The sequence below is a fragment of the Capra hircus genome, chromosome 8, assembly GCF_001704415.2.
Source record: "Capra hircus breed San Clemente chromosome 8, ASM170441v1, whole genome shotgun sequence".
NCBI classification, from domain to species: domain Eukaryota; kingdom Metazoa; phylum Chordata; class Mammalia; order Artiodactyla; family Bovidae; genus Capra; species Capra hircus.
The window spans coordinates 39,713,345-39,733,684 of record NC_030815.1 but is presented as its reverse complement, the minus strand read 5'-3'; the positions used below and the strand labels follow the sequence as shown (position 1 = coordinate 39,733,684).

Genomic DNA, 20,340 nt, shown 5'->3' with positions numbered 1-20,340 from the left:
ACTATGCCATGATGAATACCTGCCAAACATCATCACTCTAATGTGACAGGCTGAACAAGAAATTTGACTATGTAAATTCAAACCTAGCAATAAGTCTCCAGGTTTCTGTCTGTCCAGTTGCATCTAAACTTGGTAAACCAAGCTGAGGTTGAAATTCTTTAAATTTGTAGAGAAATCGCTGACATTTCTATCTCTGGATTCTTTATTATACTTACAAAAAATCTGTTTCTATGGAGAAACACACGTTCTCTGATGGCTGTCCTTGTAGAAAACTCTATTTTAGGAGCAATGCCCTGAAAATAAAAGAAACAAATAAAATTATTGGAAAGAAGGTCTTTACTCATCCTATCCTAATGTGAAATTATCCAAGAACCTAAATGCTCTTTTGTGTAGCTGGAATAATCTACACACACTGTCTAAAATATATACCTAACAAATATATATATATATATATATACATATATAATGGAATATTATTCAGCCTTTAAAGAGAAGGAAATCCTGCCATTTGTGACAGCACAGAAGAAACTAGAGGACACTATACTAAATGAAATAAGCCAGACACAAAAAGATAAACACTGCATATTTCACTTATATGTGGAATCTGAAATAGTCAAACTCAAAGAAACAGCTAATAGAATGCTGGTTGCCAAGAGCTGGAGGATGAGGGGAAAAGGGAAAAGTTAAGTCAAAGGATATAAAATTTCAGTTAGGCAAAATGAATATGTTCTAGAAATGGAATGTACAACAATGTGACATAGTTAACAATACCATTTTTAAAACACTTGTACTGGGGTATAGTTGCTTTGGGCTTCCCTGGTTGCTCAGTGGTAAAGAATCCATCTGCGATGCCAAAGATGCAGGTTACCGGATTCAATCTCTGGGTGGGGAAGATCCGTTGGAGAAGGAATTTGCAACCTACTCCAGTATTCTTGCCTGGAGAATCCTATGGACAGAGGAGCCTAGAGGGCTCCAGTCCATGGGGTTGCAAAGAGTTGGAGACCACTGAGTGACTAACACACACACATACATATATTACCTCATTCAACCCTCATAATAACCCTAAAAGGGAAGAACTATTATCAGTCCCATTTTACAGAAGAATAAACTAAGGTACACGGAGATAAGTAATTTACCCAAAATCACACAGCCATTGAGTGACAAAACTGGGCTTGAACCCAGATAACCTAAGTCTATACTTAGCCACTCTACATGAAGCTCTACTTAGCCCAGAGAGGAGGAGGAGGGTCCCCTAACAGTAAGGAATCCACAGTCTGTAACGCAATCTTGTTCACCTATTTCATTTCAGCTCCCGGTGGTGACTTACAGACAATAAGGAGGAATGTATTTTCTTTTTCATATAAGTACTCATTTTAGCATAACAGTTTAGAGCTGAAATTTACAGGCTATATCCTGTGCAATCCCCTTAGCAATGGGATAGTGGTAATGATGGTTAGGTCAATAATTGGATTTAACAGTAGGATTTTTTTAGAATCACTAAGGAAAAATTTATAAAGGGTACTCAGAGTACCTAAACACTAAGGAAAAATTAAAATTATTAACTAAAAATTAATAAGTAAAAACAATATTCTTTCTGCCTAATTTACAAATTCAGTCTTTACCTAACAACAACAACCAAAAAACACAGATTATAATCCCCCCTCAATATTCTTGACCTCAGCAGGAAAAGGAGGAAAAAAAGGCTGTTAGGGTAACAAGTGAAATGAAAAAAAATATGAAAGTACAAAGAAAAAGTCACATTGTACTGGAGAAAATAAATCTAATTCTTAATGAACTAATAACAGAAAATAAATGAAGTGAATAATTTGTCTGACCTTCCCGTGTCATTCATTCTCATGTCCTATAACATTAATGAAAAGAAATTGGACCCTGGGCTGAAATAAAAATGAGAGAATTAGCATAAGGCAGTGATTGAGTGCAAACTTCAAAGCACAACAGACCAGTGTGAGAATCCTAGATCCATTGCTCACCAGTTCTGTGACTCTGAGTACCCTTTATAAATTCTCCATACCAGCTTCCCCATGCCTTAAATGAGGAAACCAATAATAGCCAGCTTGCAGGGTTAAAAAGGATTGAATAAGACAATACTCAACACAGGGCCTGGCATCTAGTGAGAATGCAATGAATATCAGCCGTTAGTAAAACTTCAGCAATTTGTTTTATTTTTCCTTATAGAATATTTGAGAGAAATTGAGCTCTCTATCTCTTCACAAATTGTTTAAAATATACTTTAACTTCATTGAAATAACTGATACTTTACCTCTAATGCATGAAGATCTTCCTCAACAGTGTTAAAGCTCTTTCTCTTATGATTACCTGCATTTATGAATAACTACAAATAAAACTTCCTGTAGGTTCTTCTTCCTAATTATGCCTATAAAGTTAAACAGAGATAACATCTGGGAAAATATGAGAAAGTGTCTTTCTTCTTGTCTTGATACTTAGCTGGATACCAGCCCAATGTTTGCAAATGGAATTTATTTAATAGAAAACTTGGGCAAATCAAATTAATGTAAAGAGTATCTCCCACCTAATTCTCACCAGTTTTTAATCCCCTTTCTGCTTCTGAAGAGCAAACTCTCAATAATTCAAAATAATAAAGGCAAGCATCTCACAAGTACCATGGATATAAGTGATACACAAAGAACATCTCTGAGGGAAAAAAAAAATGATGTCAGTGATATTCACCAGATCTTCAAAGATTATGGAGGGCTTAAAGTTATGGCCATCAGGAACCCTGATTAGGAGAACGTTTTTTTTTTGACCATGCAGCACAGCTTGCAGGATCTTAGTTCCCAGGGAGAACTTTTGATGAATGCTTGGTGTTTGAAGTATCAAAACTAGAAGTCCTGTCATCATAAACAACATAGAAACAGGGGTTCTACATGCCATCTATTCTTCACAGAACTCTCAAATGGAGACAATAACAACTCACTAAATTAAAATAATAGCCACTCATGGAGTAGTAACAGAAAACTTGAGTATTAAATATGCTTCTTCTAATTTACAAAGATGTAGCCCTTAAAAGAGAGGTCATTCAAGGGACATAAAAGTAGAGAAAACTTTCAGAGTTTCTGCAATGTTAAAAATCATCCCAGATAATAACAAAAGTAATATTTTGAACTTGGGTTCAGATAATGCCCCCGAAACAGTAACTGCTGTACTAGTAACTGCCATATCTTTTAAGATCCCTCAATAATATCAGTCTGTCACATGCACCCCAATGTTCATTGCAGCATTGTTTACAATAGCCGGGACCTGGAAGCAACCTAGATGTCCATCAACAGACGAATGGATAAAGCAGCTGTGGTACATTTATACAATGGAATATTACTCGGCCATAGAAAGAAATGAATTTGAGTCAGTACTTGAGGTGGATGAACCCAGAGCCTATTATACAGAATGAAGTAAATCAGAAAGAGAAAAATGGATATCATATATCAATGAATATATACAGAATCTGGAAAAAATGGTACTGATGAACCTATTTGCAGGGCAGAAATAGAGATACAGACATGGAGAAGAGATCTGTGGACACAGCAGGGGAAAGAAAGGGTGGGACAAACTGAGAAAGTAGCATTGAAACGTATACTTTACCATATATAAAATAGATAGCCAGTGGGAATTTGCTGTATGACATAGGAGCTGAACCTAGTGTTCTGTGACAGTATAGAAGGTGTGAGGTGGGACAGAGGTTCAAGAGGGAGGGGACAAATGTATACCTATGGCTAATTCATGTTGATGTATGGTAGAAACCAACACAACACTGTAAAGCAATTATCCTTCAATTAAAAATAAATAAATTTAAAAAATATCAGCCTGTGAACCTCTTGTCAGTTTCCCCTCCATTAAGTGGAGACCATAATACCTGCCTTGGCTGACTTAAGAACAGTTATGAAGAAAATAAGATATCACATGAAAAAAACCAAAGCAAGTCCACCTGCCAGTGTAGGAGATGCGGGTTTGATCCCTGAGTTGAGACGATCCCCCAGAGAAGGAAATGGCAACTCACTCCAGTATTCCTGCCTGAATAATCTCATGGACAGAGGAGCCCTTACAGTCCACAGCAGCACAGAGAGTTGGACATGACTGAGCAACTGAGCACACACACAGGCAGCACTACTCTCTTTTACTGGTATTGTTACTAAACCAATAGCTATGATTAACTAAACTGGTGCTACGTCTTTCAGTTCGTCTGCATTAACAGGAGATGATAAAACAGAGATATGGTTACCAAACTTATGGTTACCACAGGGAAAGAGAGGTGAGGGGGGATAAATTAACAGTTTGGGATTAGCAGATACAAACTACTATATACAAAATAAACAAGGTCCTAGTATAGCACAGGGAACTATATTCAATATTCTGTAATAAACCATAATGGAAAAGAATGTGAAAAAGAATATATAACAGTGTATATCATTACATATAATTTATATAACTGAATAATAATATATATCATATATATATATAACTGAATCACTTTGCTGTACTACCAGAAACTAACACATTATAAAGCAACTATACTTTAAAAATATCTAAATTTAAAAAAAAGAAGAGGAGGTGAAAGAAGTAAGCCTTTTATAACTATGTGGTAATGTGAATATGGCAGTGACTTAGCCTGGTCAGACAAGACTCCCACATCTCAGATCAATAGTGGGAATCGGCATCATTTAGTACTTTGAGTGGGCATCTCATCAGGGCTGCTAAAGAGAATAAAGGGGCACTAACCAAGATGAAGTGATCTGCCCACAAACAGGTCCTATTAGCAATAAAACATTCAGGTTCCAAGAATCCCTTTCCCAACAGAAGCCTAGCTAGGCACCGGTCACTTACTGGGAAGCCTTCAACTGTCTTCATGAGCACCTCCCTACACATCCCAGGGTGCGAAGGTGTCAGCCGTGGCTCAGGGAAGAGAAAGTCCCGTGTGTTTTCTTCATAGTAGGCCAACTCTTGCCACACTACAAATGAAGGAGAAAATGCATGAGTAGATATATATTCTGAAAATGATGTTATCTACATCATTTAAACTAAATAAAAGTTGGACCATTGATGGCAGAGACAACACTCAGATAAAAACAGATATTTTGATCACAGCACCTGGTATTCAAGAGGCGATGTCTTCTACTACTTTTTATCTCATGCATGATTTTCAAATGCCTTCCCAAGCATTGATCTAAAGGGTTGCTCCCCAAAATAAAATAAAAAAGAACATCTCTTTCCATCCATCCATCCTTCCATTCTTCACTTTGACAAATGTTTTCTAAGGACATACCATGGGCCAGGTCCTAGGGATAGAGCAGGAACAAGGTGGACAATGCTCTGTTCACCCAAAGGTTACAGTGTAGACTAGGGTTCAGTAGATTCTGTGGTGCAGGAATGTCAGTGTCCCAGTGGCCTAGAGAAAAGCCAGAGCTGTGGCTCTCAGCAGTACTGATACCAACCCCAGGAACATTTTGTAAATCTGTGGGGAAATTTCAAGGGCAGGAACCAGAGGAGTGCCCAAGACACTCCTGCATAACTTTCTAACATCCTACAGACATCCTTTCAGGCAAGAAAACCTTTTTACAATTATCTGAGCCTGGAACCTAACTGTTACATATAAACACAAAGCATTTTTTATTTTTTGCACAATTTAAAAATACACTGAATTTTCAGGAATGCAGGTACCATGAAAACTAAGGAACAACTGTATTTTGCTTTGTCTAAATCTTTACCAAGATCCTTTCGGCACTGCGAATACTACAAATACTACAAATTTGAATACTATAAATACTATATACCAAATACTATACCTTGCTCAATATTTACATGTTAGTATACATCTCATTTTATTCTAAATCACTTTTCTTTGTACTTCTCCTTTATATTATGGCTGAATATAACACAAATTATTTGCAGCGAGCTATATAAAGTTGGTTATATTATCTGTGGGGCTTCCCAGGTGGTGAAGAACCAGCCTGCCAATGCAGGAGACATAAGAGACGCAGATTTGATCCCTGGGTGGGGAAGATCCCCTGGAGGAAGCAATATACTCTAGTATTCTTGCCTAGAAAATCCCAAGGACAGAGGACCCTGTTGGGCTACAGTCTATGGGATTACAGTCAAACACAACTGAAGAGACTTAGCATAGCACATATTACCGATGAATATTATTTCAATATGGTCAAAAGGATAATACAAAATACTCATCATCAAAAGATCATTTCAGGTGCAATATGATTAAGAATCACTGAGCTAAAGGACAGAAAAGCTACCATCTTAGACCCCCTTGCCTACAAAGAAGGTGCTACACAGTGGTTTGGACCAAGAGCACCATCAAAAAGTAATTGTAGTCAGTGAGGGAGCTTTACTGTTTAGTGATTCTTACTTTACTTGTGAGAGAAACTTGAATGAGGGTACTTTTTGTTATCTCAAATGTACAAAATAATCAACCTTACATCAAATAATCTGATGGCTTAATGTCTTCCTACATATTCCATTTAATATGAATGTTAGATTCTAACAAGGATCAAAGTGCAAAAAGAATGTATTCTACATTTTTCATCATATTTTTCTACTCCTCCCTTCAAAAACATGCTCCAGCCACAATGAACTGATATGTCTTTCCCTCCTCTGCTATGTACTTCCTCAGCTTATGCTATTTCTTACAAAACATTCTTTCTTCCTTTCCATCCTGTTGAGATATTATGTAGTATGTTAGAGATACTGTAAGAAACACTAACAGTATCTTACAGTATTTCTAACATACTACAGACTATATAGCCCACCAGGCTCCTTTATCCATGGGATTCTCCAGGGAAGAACCCTGGAGTGGGTTGCCGCTGTCTCTTTCAGGGGATAGTCCTGATTCAGGGAATGAACTTGCGTCTGTCTTCTGCATTGGCAGGTTCTTTACCACTAGCGCCACCCGGGGAAGCCCATCTCCAACAAAACAGGTCCAAAAGAGAACTTGATTTTTTCCACAAATAAGCTCTCCCATACCTTCCTATTAGAGGAACCAGGTCTAGTTAATCAATCCAATACTCCAAGCTCTATCCTTTGTTCCACTCTTTCACTCCTTATAGTCATCCATTAGCAAGTCCTGTTGACTACATCTTCAAAATTAATCTAAATTCTATTCTCTTCTATTGTTACAGCTACCACCATGGTCTAAACCCCCACCTCCTCTCTCCTGGACTGCCACCATGACCTCCTAGCTAGCTAGTCTCCCTGCTTTCATTCTCCCTGTACTCAAATCTATTCTTCACATACCATGACATTATTTCAGATTTTGACTCTGACCTACTTAAAATCTTCCAACAGGCTTGCTATCATATTAGAATAAAATAAAAGTATCTCATCCTAGCCTTTAAGACTCTAATAACCTCTCCTACTTCATTACCACTCTCCTTAATGACTCCATAGCATCCCTTCAGCCCTTCTTGCTGTCCCTCAAACACATACATCTACCTTCAATGTTTGTCCTGCTTTTTCCCTAGATGCATGGCCTAATGAAGACACTTGTTGTTGTTCAGTCACCCAGCCAGGTCTGACTCTTTGCAACCCCAAGGACTGAAGCATGCCAGACCTCCCTGTCCCTCACCATCTCCCGAAGTTTACCCAAGTTCATGTTCATTGCATCAGTGATGCCATCCAGCCATCTCATCCTCTGATGCCCTTTTCTCTTTCTACTATCAATCTTTCCCAGCATCAGGGACTTTTCCAATGAGGCAGCCATTTGCACTAGTTAGTTCAGTCATGTCTGACTGCGACCCCATGGACTGCAGCATGCCAGGCCTCCCTGTCCATCACCAACTCCTGGAGTTTATTCAAGCTCATGTCCATTGAGTTGGTGATGCCATCCAACCATTTCATCCTCTGTTGTCCCCTTCTCCTCCCACCTTCAATCTTTCCCAGCATCAGGGTCTTTTTCAATGAGTCGGTTCTTTGAATCAGGTGGCCAAAGTATTGGAGTTTCAGCTTCAACATCAGTCCTACGAACGAATATTCAGGGCTGATTTCCTTCAGGATGGACTGGGTAGATTTCCTTGTTGTCCAAGGGACTCTCAAGAGTCTGCTCCAACACCACAGTTCAAAAGCATCAATTCTTTAGTGCTCAGCTTTCTTTATAGTCCAACTCTCACATCCATACATGACTACTGGAAAAACCACACCTTTGACTATATGGACCTAGGTTGGCAAAGTAATGTCTCGCTTTTCAATATGCTGTTTAGGTTGGTCATAACTTTTCTTACAAAGAGCAAGCCTCTTTTAATTTCATGGCTGCAGGCACCATTTGCAGTGATTTTGGAGCCCAGAAAAATAAAGTCTGACACTGTTTCCACTGTTTCCCCATCTGTTTGCCATGAAGTGATGGGACAAGACGCTATGATCTTAGTTTTCTGAATGCTGAGCTTTAAGCCGACTTTTTCACTCTCCTCTTTCACTTTCATCAAAAAGTTCTTTAGTTTTTCTTCACTTTCTGCCATAAGGGTGGTGTCATCTGCATATCTGAGGTTAGTGATATTTCTCCTGGCAATCATGATTCTAGCTTGTGCTTTATCCAGCCCAGCATTTCTCAAGATGTACTCTGCATATAAGTTAAATAAGCAGGGTGACAATATACAGCCTTGATATACTCCTTTCCCAATTTTGAAAGTCTGTATTTCCATGTCCAGTTATTACTGTTGTTTCCTAACCTACATACAGATTTCTCAAGAGGCAGGTCAGGTGGTCTGGTATTTCCATCTCTTTAAGAATTTTCCACAATTTGTGGTGATCCACACAGTCAAAGGCTTTGGCATAGTCAATAAAGCAGAAGTCTTTCTGGAACTCTCTTGCTCTTTCGATGATACAATGGATGTTGGCAATTTGATCTCTATTTTCTCTGTCTTTTATAAATCCAGCTTGAACATCTGGAAGTTCACAGTTCACATACTATTGAAGCCTGGCTTGGAGAATTTTGAGCATTACTTTACTAGCATGTGAGATGAGTGCAACTGTGTGGTAGTTTGAGCACTCTTTGGCATTGCCTTTCTTTGGGATTGGAATGAAAACTGACCTTTTCCAGTCCTGTGGCCACTCCTGAGTTTTCCAAATTTGCTGGCATATTGAGTGAAGCACTTTCACAGCATCATCCTTCAGGATTTGAAATAGCTCCACTGGAATTCCATCACCTCCATTAGTTTTGTTCATAGTGATGCTACTGAAGGCCCACTTGACTTCCCATTCCAGGATGTCTGGCTCTAGATGAGTGATCATACCATCATGATTATCTGGGTCATGAAGATCATTTTTGTTAGTTCCTCTGTGTATCTTCTGTGTATTCTTGCCACCTCTTCTGCTTCTGCTAGGTCCATACCATTTCTGTCCTTTATTGAGCCCATTTTTGCATGAAATGTTCCCAGTATCTCTAATTTTCTTGAAGAGATCTCTAGTCTTTCCCATTCTATTGTTTTCCTCTATTTTTCTTCTACCATAGTTTGGTCTCAGGTCAAACAGGGAGGGAACATAGCCCTGCCTTTCAACAGAAAATTGGACTAAAGATTTACTGAGCATGGACCCACTCATCAGAATAAGACCCAGATTCCCCCTCAGTCAGTCTCTCCCATCAGGAAGCTTCCATAAGCCTCTTATCCTTCTCCATCAGAGAGCTGAAAACCACAATCACAGAGAACTAACCAATCTGATCACATGGACCACAGCCTTGTCTAACTCAATGAAACTATGAGCCATGCCATGTAAGGCCACCCAAGACAGATGGGTCATGGTGGAGAGTTCTGACAGAATGTGGTCCACGGGAGAAGGGAAAGGCATGCTTGGGGCTGGTGCATGGGGATGACCCAGAGAGATGTTATGGGGAGGGAGGTGGGAGGGTGGTTCATGTTTGGGAACTCATGTAAGAATTAAAGATTTTAAAATTTAAAAAATAAAAAACTAAAAAAAAAAAAAAAAAAGGAAGGGAATGGCAAACCACTTCAGTATTCTTGCCTTGAGAACCCATGAACAGTATGAAAAGGTAAAAAGATACAACACTGAAAGATGAACTCCCCAGGTCGGTAGGTGCCCAATATGCTACTGGAGATCAGTGGAGAAATAACTCCAGAAAGAATGAAAAGAAAGAGCCAAAGCAAAAACAACACCCAGCTGTGGAAGTGACTGGTGATGGAAGTAAAGTCTGATGCTGTAAAGAGCAATATTGCATAGGAACCTGGAATGTTAGGTCCATGAATCAACGCAAATTGGAAATGGTCAGACAGGAGATGGCAGGAGTGAACATTGACATTTTATGAATCAGCGAACTAAGATGGACTGGAACGGGTGAATTTAACTCAGATGACCATTATACCTACTACTGTGGGCAAGAATCCCTTAGAAGAACTGGAGTACCCCTCATAGTCAACAAAAGAGCCCAAAATGCAGTACTTGGATGCAATCTCAAAAACAACAGAATGATCTCTGTTCATTTCCAACGCAAACCATTCAATATCACAATAATCCAAGTCCATGCTCTGACCAGAGGCTGAAATTAAATGGTTCTTTGAAGACCTACAAGACCTTTCAGAACTAACATCCAAAAAAGATGTTCTTTTCATTATAGGGGATGGGAATGTAAAAGTAGGAAGTCAAGAAATAGCTGGAGTAACAGGCAAATTTGGCCTAGGAGTACAGAATGAAGCAGGACAAAGGCTAATAGAGTTTTGCCAAGAGAACACACTGGTCATAGAAAACATCCTCTTCCAACAACACAAGAGACAACTCTACACATGGACATCACCAGATGGTCAGTACTGAAATCAAACTGATTATATTCTTTGCAGCCAAAGATGGAGAAGCTCTATACAGGCAGGAAAAACAAGACCAGAAGCTGACTGGCTCCGATCATGAACTCCTTATTGCCAAATTCAGACTTAAATTGAGTAGGAAAAACCAGTAGACCATTCAGGTCTGACCTAAATAAAATCCCTTAGGATATAAAGTGGAAGTGACAAATAGATTCAAGGGATTAGATCTGATAGACAGAGTACCTGAAGAACTATGGGCAGAGGTTCGTGACATTGTACAAGAGGCAGTGATCAAGACCATCCCCAAGGGAAAGAAATGCAAAAAGGCAAAATGGTTGTCTGAGGAGACCTTAAAAATAGCTATGAAAAGAAGAGAAGCTAAAGGCAAAGGAAAAAAGGAAAGATATACCCATCTGAATGCAGAGTTCCAAAGAATAGCAAGGAGAGATAAGATAGTCTTCCTCAGTGATCAATGCAAAGAAATAGAGGAAAACAACAGAATGGGAAAGACCAGAGATTTCTTCAAGAAAATTAGAGATACTGGGAACATTTCATGCAAAAATGGGCTCAATAAAGGACAGAAATGGTATGGACCTAGCAGAAGCAGAAGAGGTGGCAAGAATACACAGAAGATACACAGAGGAACTAACAAAAATGATCTTCATGACCCAGATAATCATGATGGTATGATCACTCACCTAGAGCCAGACATCCTGGAATGGGAAGTCAAGTGGGCCTTCAGTAGCATCACTATGAACAAAACTAATGGAGGTGATGGAATTCCAGTGGAGCTATTTCAAATCCTGAAGGATGATGCTGTGAAAGTGCTGCACTCAATATGCCAGCAAATTTGGAAACCTCAGGAGTGGCCACAGGACTGGAAAAGGTCAGTTTTCATTCCAATCTCAAAGAAGGGCAATGCCAAAGAGTGCTCAAACTACTGCACAATTGCACTCATCTCACATCCTAGCAAAGTAATGCTCAAAATTCTCCAAGCCAGGCTTCAATAGTATGTGAACTGTGAACTTCCAGATGTTCAAGCTGGACTTATAAAAGACAGAGGAACTAGAGATCAAATTGCCAACATCCGTTGTATCAACGAAAAAGCAACAGAGTTCCAGAAAAACTTTCTACTTCTGCTTTATTGACTATGCCAAAACCTCTTGACTGTGTGGATCACAAGAAATTGTTCACATTAGATGACCAAAATACTGGAGTTTCAACTTCAGCATCAGTCCTTCCAGTGAGTATTCAGGGTTGATTTCCCTTAAGATTGACTTAAAGTTGACTTAAGATTAATCTCCCTGTTGTCCAAGGGACTCTGAGGAGTCTTCTCTAGCACCACAGTTTGAAGGCATCATTTCTTTGGCGCTCTGCCTTCTTTACGGTCCAGCTTTCATAATCATATTTGATCACTGGGAAGACCATAGTCTTGACTATACAGAGTTTTGTTGACAGAGTAATGTCTCTACTTTTCAATACAGTGTCTAGGTTTATCAATGAATGACAGATCTTGGTTTAAATGTCACCTCATTAGAAAGGGAGCAACCCAACCTACAGGACCCTGTCACTCCCTACCATATTCCCCTATATTACTTTCAACCTAATAGTTATCACTAACTGCTATTTTTGTTCAGGCATTCATTCATTATCTGCTACCATGAATGCTCCATGAAAGCAGTAACTCTTCCATCCATCATTAAATTCCTGCCAAGATTGTCCCTAGAAAGGAGTGAGCTTAGGTGTCAGTTACTAGTACAGGGCTCAGCCAAGACAATCTTGCCTGAAAAGGAATCATACTGTCAGCATCTTTCATAGGTCCCTTGAGATATCATTCAAGACAGACATATTAAAACTGAATCACAATGTCCAGAAATGAGTGGAAACTTAGACGAGTGGGATGGGGGGAAGGGTGGAGGGAGGTTCAAGAGGGAGGGGATATATATATATACTCTTAGCTGATTCATGTTCTTGTACAGCAGAAAACAATACAATACTGTAAAGCAATTATCCTCCAATTAAAAATAAAATTTATGAAAAGAAAGAAAGGAGTGGTAAAGTGCACCAACCCTGTCCCAAGCCTGTGCAATGTGCCTGAGCATAGTGAGTACTATTTTAAAACTGCTTCTTGAATGAATGAACATAATGATTAATACATTAACCACTCAGTATGTACTAGTTACGCTCTATAAGACTGAGTTTCCACAACTGTAAAAAAAAGGGGGGGGCACAGGCTAAATGTTCTCTAAAATCATTCATTCATTTTTTAATAATTTCTTTTCATTCATACATTCAAGAAATATGCATTGAGAACATACTGTGTGCCAGGAGTTCTAGACACTGGATGGAGAATACTGAACAAGATGGATACAAGACCTGTCCTCCTGACACTTAGTCTGTAATTATTAGACAATTATTCAAATAAGCATATAATTTAAAATGATGAGAAAGGGTAGTGCACTGTGGCAGTCCAGTGGTTAGGACTCAGGATTTCCACTGCAGCGGGGCACGGGTTCAATCCCTGGTCAGAGAACTAAGACCCCACATTCTATATGCCATGCAACTCGGCCAAAATAAGTAAAATAAAATGATGATTCAGAGGAAGATAGGGAGAGAGGTGGCAAAGTGGGTGGAATTCTAAAATAAATCTTCTACTTCATTAGTTTCATCCAGGCCTTGTTTTGTCAACGTTCCTTTTAAAACGCTTTCTGTGATGGGTATGACCTCCTACCTTTGTTGGACATAAATAGACTTCCTCATATCAGGGCTCAAAAGTGTCACCTGAAAACGGGAAGTGAAATAACAATTTCTTCACCCATTATTAGCATCAAAACACAACTTTTTCATGAAGCCCAGACCACAGTGGTAAAAAACTATTTCTAGGTTCAGACCGAGCTGGTTCAAATCGTTGTTTCACCAGTTACCAGCTATGTGACTTTGAGTAAATCATGTGTATTTCTTAACTTCCTTTTCCTCTTCAGGGAAATGCAGAATTCATAATAGCACTTGTCCCTTAGGTCTACTGTGAGGACAAATGACAAACATGTGAAGCAGAACACAGTGACCGGCTTTACCTCCCATGATCACAAATGCTCTGTGACACCAGCCCAGCAGTGTTCCCAGCACTACTGGCCTCCATGAATATCATGTGTTTTCAGCCATATGTTCCTACTGAGAATACGTGGATGCATGGTATGATGCTCTAACACGGGCTTTTCCTTTTTTCTTTCATATGTTTTTGGCTAGTTCTCATCACTGAAAAAAAAAAGTGATAGCTACTGCTTATTATTCCTACATTTAGCAGGAATTAAGATAAAAATGGGAGGTCCAAGAATTTAAAGTGAGTTCTGCTATCTTTGGAATCACAGAAATAAAAAGAAACTGAAAAAAAAAAAAAAAGAAGTGAGACTGAAATAGGGTTAGAGGAACAGAAGGCGGTAAAGCTTTTCAATTCTGTCTCTCTGGTTTGCTCATCTTCTAAAGATCCAAACTGCCACCCAGTGTGAAAATGTCAGAACACCAAGGGGATGTTACAGCAAGAGCCAAGGTTATAAGTAATAAATAAACATATGTACAGGCTGAGCAAGTCTCATAGGCCAAGTGAAATGTCTGAAAGAGCTCAGTGTTCTTAGTAATCTAATGGCACAGATAGGGAGGTCATCAATGCCATCAGTGAGAAAGATCTCCCCAGAAAATGAAACAAATGAGACTTTAAGAGAAATAATAACTTTAATAACAATACTGGTTCTAGAAATAGCTAATATTTGTAGAGCACATCAGAACTGACAGCTTGTTTCCTTCCCAGTATGGAGTCTCATTTGATTACCTCTTTACAGGTAACTGAGGCTCTGAGAGTTGAAGACACTTGTCCTAATGCCACATGGCAAAGTAAGAATTCAAAACTAGATCACTGGACTTCCCTGGTAGCACAGTGGATAAGAATCCACCTGCCAAAACAGGAGACACAGGTCCAATCCCTGGTCCAGGAAGATTCCACGTACCGTGGAGCAACTAAGCCTGCGTACCACAGCTACCGAGCCTGCCCGCGTGCTGCAGCTGCTGGGACCCACATGCCTAGAGCCGACGCTCTGCAGCAAGAGAAACCTCTGCAATGAGAAGCCCGTGCAACGCAATGAAGACCAAAAAAACAAATACGAGTAAATAGATGCTTAAAACAAGCGAAAAACCAGATCATCTGAGGCAGGAGTTCTTTCCTTGCTGAAGCCTAGTAAACATCCCTACAAAGTATATAAAATCAAGCTCTGATCCAGGGAATGGGTGCCCATTAAAAGAGTATGTTAAAAGCTGGACTGAATATACATGACTTATCCCAAAGTCAAAGTTTTTATTTAAGAGGTCAATAAAAGAAAACACCAAGCTCATTGTCAAACAGGATTATGCTGGCCCCCATGTCTATTTGCTTTTTCTCATCCTTGTAAACTGAAGACCCAGGAGTTTTTATTGCTTCTAATCCGAATTACTAGATTTCTTCATTCTTTAGCAGTACAGTCCTACGCAAATCTGAGGTACTTATCTCACAAACTTAATGGTCAGAATATGTCTTAGTGCTACGAAAAAGTACCAGACACAGTAATACTGACAACAAAATTAAAAAGTAACAATTCAGCCAATGAAGAATTGATCCCTGAGAACCTAAATGTGGCCCATGTGACCCCACAGCACAGTCCACTTGAGACTTTAAGAAAATCATTTTTACTTAATTATCTAGAATCAAGAACCAGCAGATCTAGAGGGCTCACATCACCACTCTATGTCTGGTGCCACCAGCATAATACCAAGAAGTGGCACAGGGTAGAGCATTTTCTGAGTATACCTCCAATAAACAGATGTTGCACAAATTAATGGATCAATCTATATATATATGAAGCTGAACAAAATTAATTCTATTGAATGATTCAAGTTTAATATGACTAAAATTACAATCTGAAATTGAAGGATAATAAAGAAAAAGAAGACAAGTGTAATAAAGCCTTCACTTTGTATCTTTTATATCTGATTAATTTCTAAGTTATAACCTATAACCATGCATTCAGTTTTAACACTCTCCAGTCATTACAGTTTTGAACTATTCTTGCAACATTTTCACAGATGGATTTCTAGTCAAGTAAAAAACAAATGGCAGTCAAAAATATATCTGAAGTTTCAGGAAATACATATTCTACCTATATATATAGAGAGAGTATATATATATGCATAGATATGTGTATATATATATACATATACTAAATATTAGATATATTTAATATTTATGTGCTTATATGTGAGTGTATGTTTGTCTATATATCTATATATTTTAGGATTGTTTGAATATACTAAATACATTATACATGTTAAATACAAAAGATAAACAACAAATTGTTAATAGCAATTATTTCAATGAATATTGTTGATAAATATGGCCTTTTACTATTTTATATAATTTAGTTAGTTAAAATTTTTACCATAAGAATATTTAGCTATTGGGTAACTTTTTTAACTCACAAAAAATTAAATAAGACCTGGTCCTGCTTCTATTTCATTAGCAAACTAAAATATAACTTGTCACTTATGATCTATGTTTGAACATAAAACTGGGTCAAATTAAAAACTCAATGCCCTGATTTTAGCCTGTCACTTCTTCCCTCTGTTCTACCTACTTAAGAAACCACAGACATATATAAGAGTGTCCATCCTCAGACCTACTGAGATCTTAGGGTTCTTGTCTGTTTTTAGGACCTGCCTTGGCCAATAAACCAAGAGGAAGAAGAAAGAACGACAGACTCTGGGTCCACTCCATTGGGGCCCTTGATCTGCTCCAAAACCACCACAGTGAGCAGGGCCACAGTCTTCAGAAAAGCCTCCACAGCCACCTCTGCTTTAGCTGAGGTATCTGCCAGGCTCACCTCCTTCTCCCATGCTTTCTTAAGAAAAAGAAAATTTCACTCAATGAAATATTAAAATAATGCAAACATATGTATTAAGTATCTGCTGCTGCTGCTGCTGCTAAGTCACTTCAGTCGTGTCCAACTCTGTGCAACCCCATAGACGGCAGCCCACCAGGCTCCCCCGTCCCTGGGATTCTCCAGGCAAGAACACTGGAGTGGGCTGCCATTTCCTTCTCCAGTGCATGAAAGTGAAAAGTGAAAGTGAAGTTGCTCAGTTGTGTCTGACTCTTAAGTATAACGGATTTAAACCTTTGGTGAAAATATCAGGAATGTACACCAAAATGCAATGCTAATATCCAGACATCGCTCCACAGGTAATCAAAGGACGCTGACTATCATGTCATACAGAAGGAAACAAAACAAACTATAATATAGGAAAGTGGAAACTTTTAAGAAATAAATTTAAAATGTTAAGGTTGTCACAAATCATATCTAGAAAGAAGGGACCAAAGATATGGTTATTAAAATATATTTTAAAGAAATTATTACATACTTTTTAAACACACAAAAAATCCAAATGATAGCATCCAGCATTAGCCAGGGTATGGGGAGCAAGCACACTATATAATGTCAAATGCAGTAAAAATAATGGAAACTTGCCGGGGATCAGTTTACTCCCAGGTTATAAGATACGGTTCAATCTAGCAATTCTATTCTTTACAAATATATCAGGAGAAAAAATAATTGTTATAAATATAAAGACAAAGAAATCCTAATGTTCAACAATATGAATTTAAGGTTCATAGTAAAGCTATGGAAAATACATAGCTATTGAAAATGACAAATAAGTTACCTATACATAACAATTTAGAGTGAAAAGGTAAAACAAAAAATATTATTTACATACTTCTTATAGACCTATAAAAGCACAAATAAATTCATGAAATTATTTTATGATATAAAAAATAATGCTTTTTGGCCTGTTTTTAAAAATTACAATATAAGGACTTCCCTGGTAAGATTCAATGGTAAAGAATCTGCCTGCCAATGCAGGAGACACTGGTTTGATCCCTGATCTGGAAAGATTCCACATGCCATGGGAGCAACTAAGCTGATGCACCACAGCTATTGAGGCTGTGCTCTAGAGCCTGGGAGCTGCAACTACTAAGCCCATGTGCTGCAACTACTGAAGCCTGTGCACGCTAGATCTGTGCTCAGCAACAAGAGAAGTCAGTGCAATGAGAAGCCCACACACTGCAATGAAGAGTAGCCACCGCTCGCCACAATTAGAGAAAGGCCACACAGCTTCAAAGACCCAGCACAGCCGAAAACAAAGTAAATACATAATTAAAAATTAGTTTTAAAAAATTACAATATAACAGTGACATATAATTGGGGAAGCTAGTAAAAGACAATATATGTGACCTTATTTACTTTAAAAAATCCATATCCATATGTTTTTCTAACCGCAGAAAAGTATCAAGAAACATGACCACCAAGTATCATCAAAATATAAATAAAGGTTCCTTCATGATTTGGGAGTGCTTTTTACAAGTCAGAACTGTGAAGTTGGTAAAGGAAAAGGTAAAATGTATGGCAGCAAAGATCAGAAGAGTATGTGAAATGTTTCTGAGTTTTAGGTATCCTCTCTCTTTCTCTCTCTTTCTCAAACACACACACACACAGACTTTAAAATCACCAGATAATCAGCCACATTGAGAAACTCTGAGAATTGGTGTCACCAGGTGGCAGTTACTACTTGCTCACTAGCTCAGGTCTCTTGCATAACACAAAACAAAGGCATTACAGAATGCTTTCCTCAAGTCCCATGATTCCTGCACAGAGGTCACAAACTTTTTCTGCAAAGGGCCAGAGAGTAAAGTATTTTAAGCTTTGAAAGCCATATAGTCACAACTAGTCAACTCTCATTGTAACTAACACAAAAGCAGCCATAAACACTTCTATGAATGAGTGTGGATAAAAACATCACAGATGATGAAATTCAAATTTCATATAATTTCCATTGATCAATAAATCTCTTTCTTTAAAAAAATTTTTTCCAACCATTTAAAAATGTAAAAACCACAGACAGTTTGGCTGGCAGTTCCTTAAAAAGCTAAACATGGAATTACCATATGATCTATCAATTCCACTCCTAGGTATATAACCAAATATAAGAGAACTAAAAACACATACTTACACAACTTGTACAGGAATGTTCACAGAGGTGCTACTCATAATATCCAAACAGTGGAAGCAACTCTAATGTCCATCAGTTGATGAGTGGATAAACAAAATATGGCATATTCATATAAAAGATCATTAGTCATAAAAAGGAATGAAGTACTGATATATGCTACAACAAGGATGAACTTTGAAAACATTTTGCTAACTGAAAGAAGTCAGACATAAAGGGCACAAATTGCCTAATTCCATTTACATGAAAAGTCCAGTATGAGCAAATCAATTAGAGACAGAAATTAGATTAGTGGTGGCCAGGGGTTGGAAGGAAGAAAGAATGAAGAGTGAGTGCTAATGAGTACTGGGTTTCTTTGGAGGGAATAAAAATTCCAAAACTAGATAAGTGGTGATGGCTACACAATCTTGTGAACATACTAAAAATAACTGAATTGTATACTTGAAAATGGTGAATTTTATAGTATATGAGTAAATCTCAGTTCTTTAAAATGTGGAAGCCAATCTTAGCTCATGGGTCATACAAAAACAGACCACAGCTGGATTTGGCCTGGGGGCTGTAGTTTGTCAACCCTGTTCTAGCATCAACAGAGAAGATGGCTTTGGGCTAAACTCAGACACAGACACAGACACAGACACAGACACACACACACACACACACACACACACACACACTCACTCCACAAATTACAACACCGTCAAAAGCAAATACTTGAAAGAAGCTGAGTCGGGACTAAAAAAATTATTTGATGATTATTACATAAAACCGTGAAAAAGTGGAAAGTCAAAGAACCAGTTCAAGTTATGCTTACTACTATATCAAAGACATAAAATTACTCTTCTGAAAGTGGGGAAAATTCAATAGACCAGGTGCGGAGAGGGAGCATGTGTTACAGAAAGTACAACTTTTAAATGCAAGTCACAATTGTGTCATGCCAAAATCCTTTTAAAATTGTTAGATAGCATCACCAATTCAGTGGGTATGAATCTGAGCAAACTTTGGGAGACAGTTGAGGAGAGAGGAGCCTGGTGTGCTACAATCCATAGGGTCGCAAAAAGTTGGACATGACTTAGCGACTCAATGGCAAAAACATCAACAAAACTAATTTAGAAATTCATTTATTGGCACATTACCTGGAGACACTAGCTGTATTAACTCAAATCTGGTTAGAAAGCCTAAAAAGAAAAAATTAGATTTTAATACTTCAGAATATTGTCAGAGTTCTTCATTAATGACTAAGTGTAAAACTGCCATAACACCCTATTTACATTACTAAAATAATAATAAGTGGCATACCACCAATGAATCAGGTATTTCTAGACCCAATATATTGGGACATGTGGTGAGAAAAACTTAGTTATCAAAATAGATTTTGTCCCCTGAAAAGTATTGACAAAATGTGATATTTTCTCTCTCAAAAATGCATTCATAAATCACCAAAATAACAATATATTTTTCATTTAAAAAATTC

General features: G+C 38.1%; 1 long non-coding RNA gene across 1 annotated transcript; it reads right to left on the bottom strand.

Moving 5' to 3' along the window:
* Positions 222–20,039, bottom strand: LOC108636555. The gene is made up of 3 exons (XR_001918432.1): positions 20,003–20,039; positions 4,858–4,982; positions 222–293 (listed from the first exon to the last, which is right to left on the bottom strand). It is a non-coding gene; the product is annotated as an uncharacterized LOC108636555 (long non-coding RNA).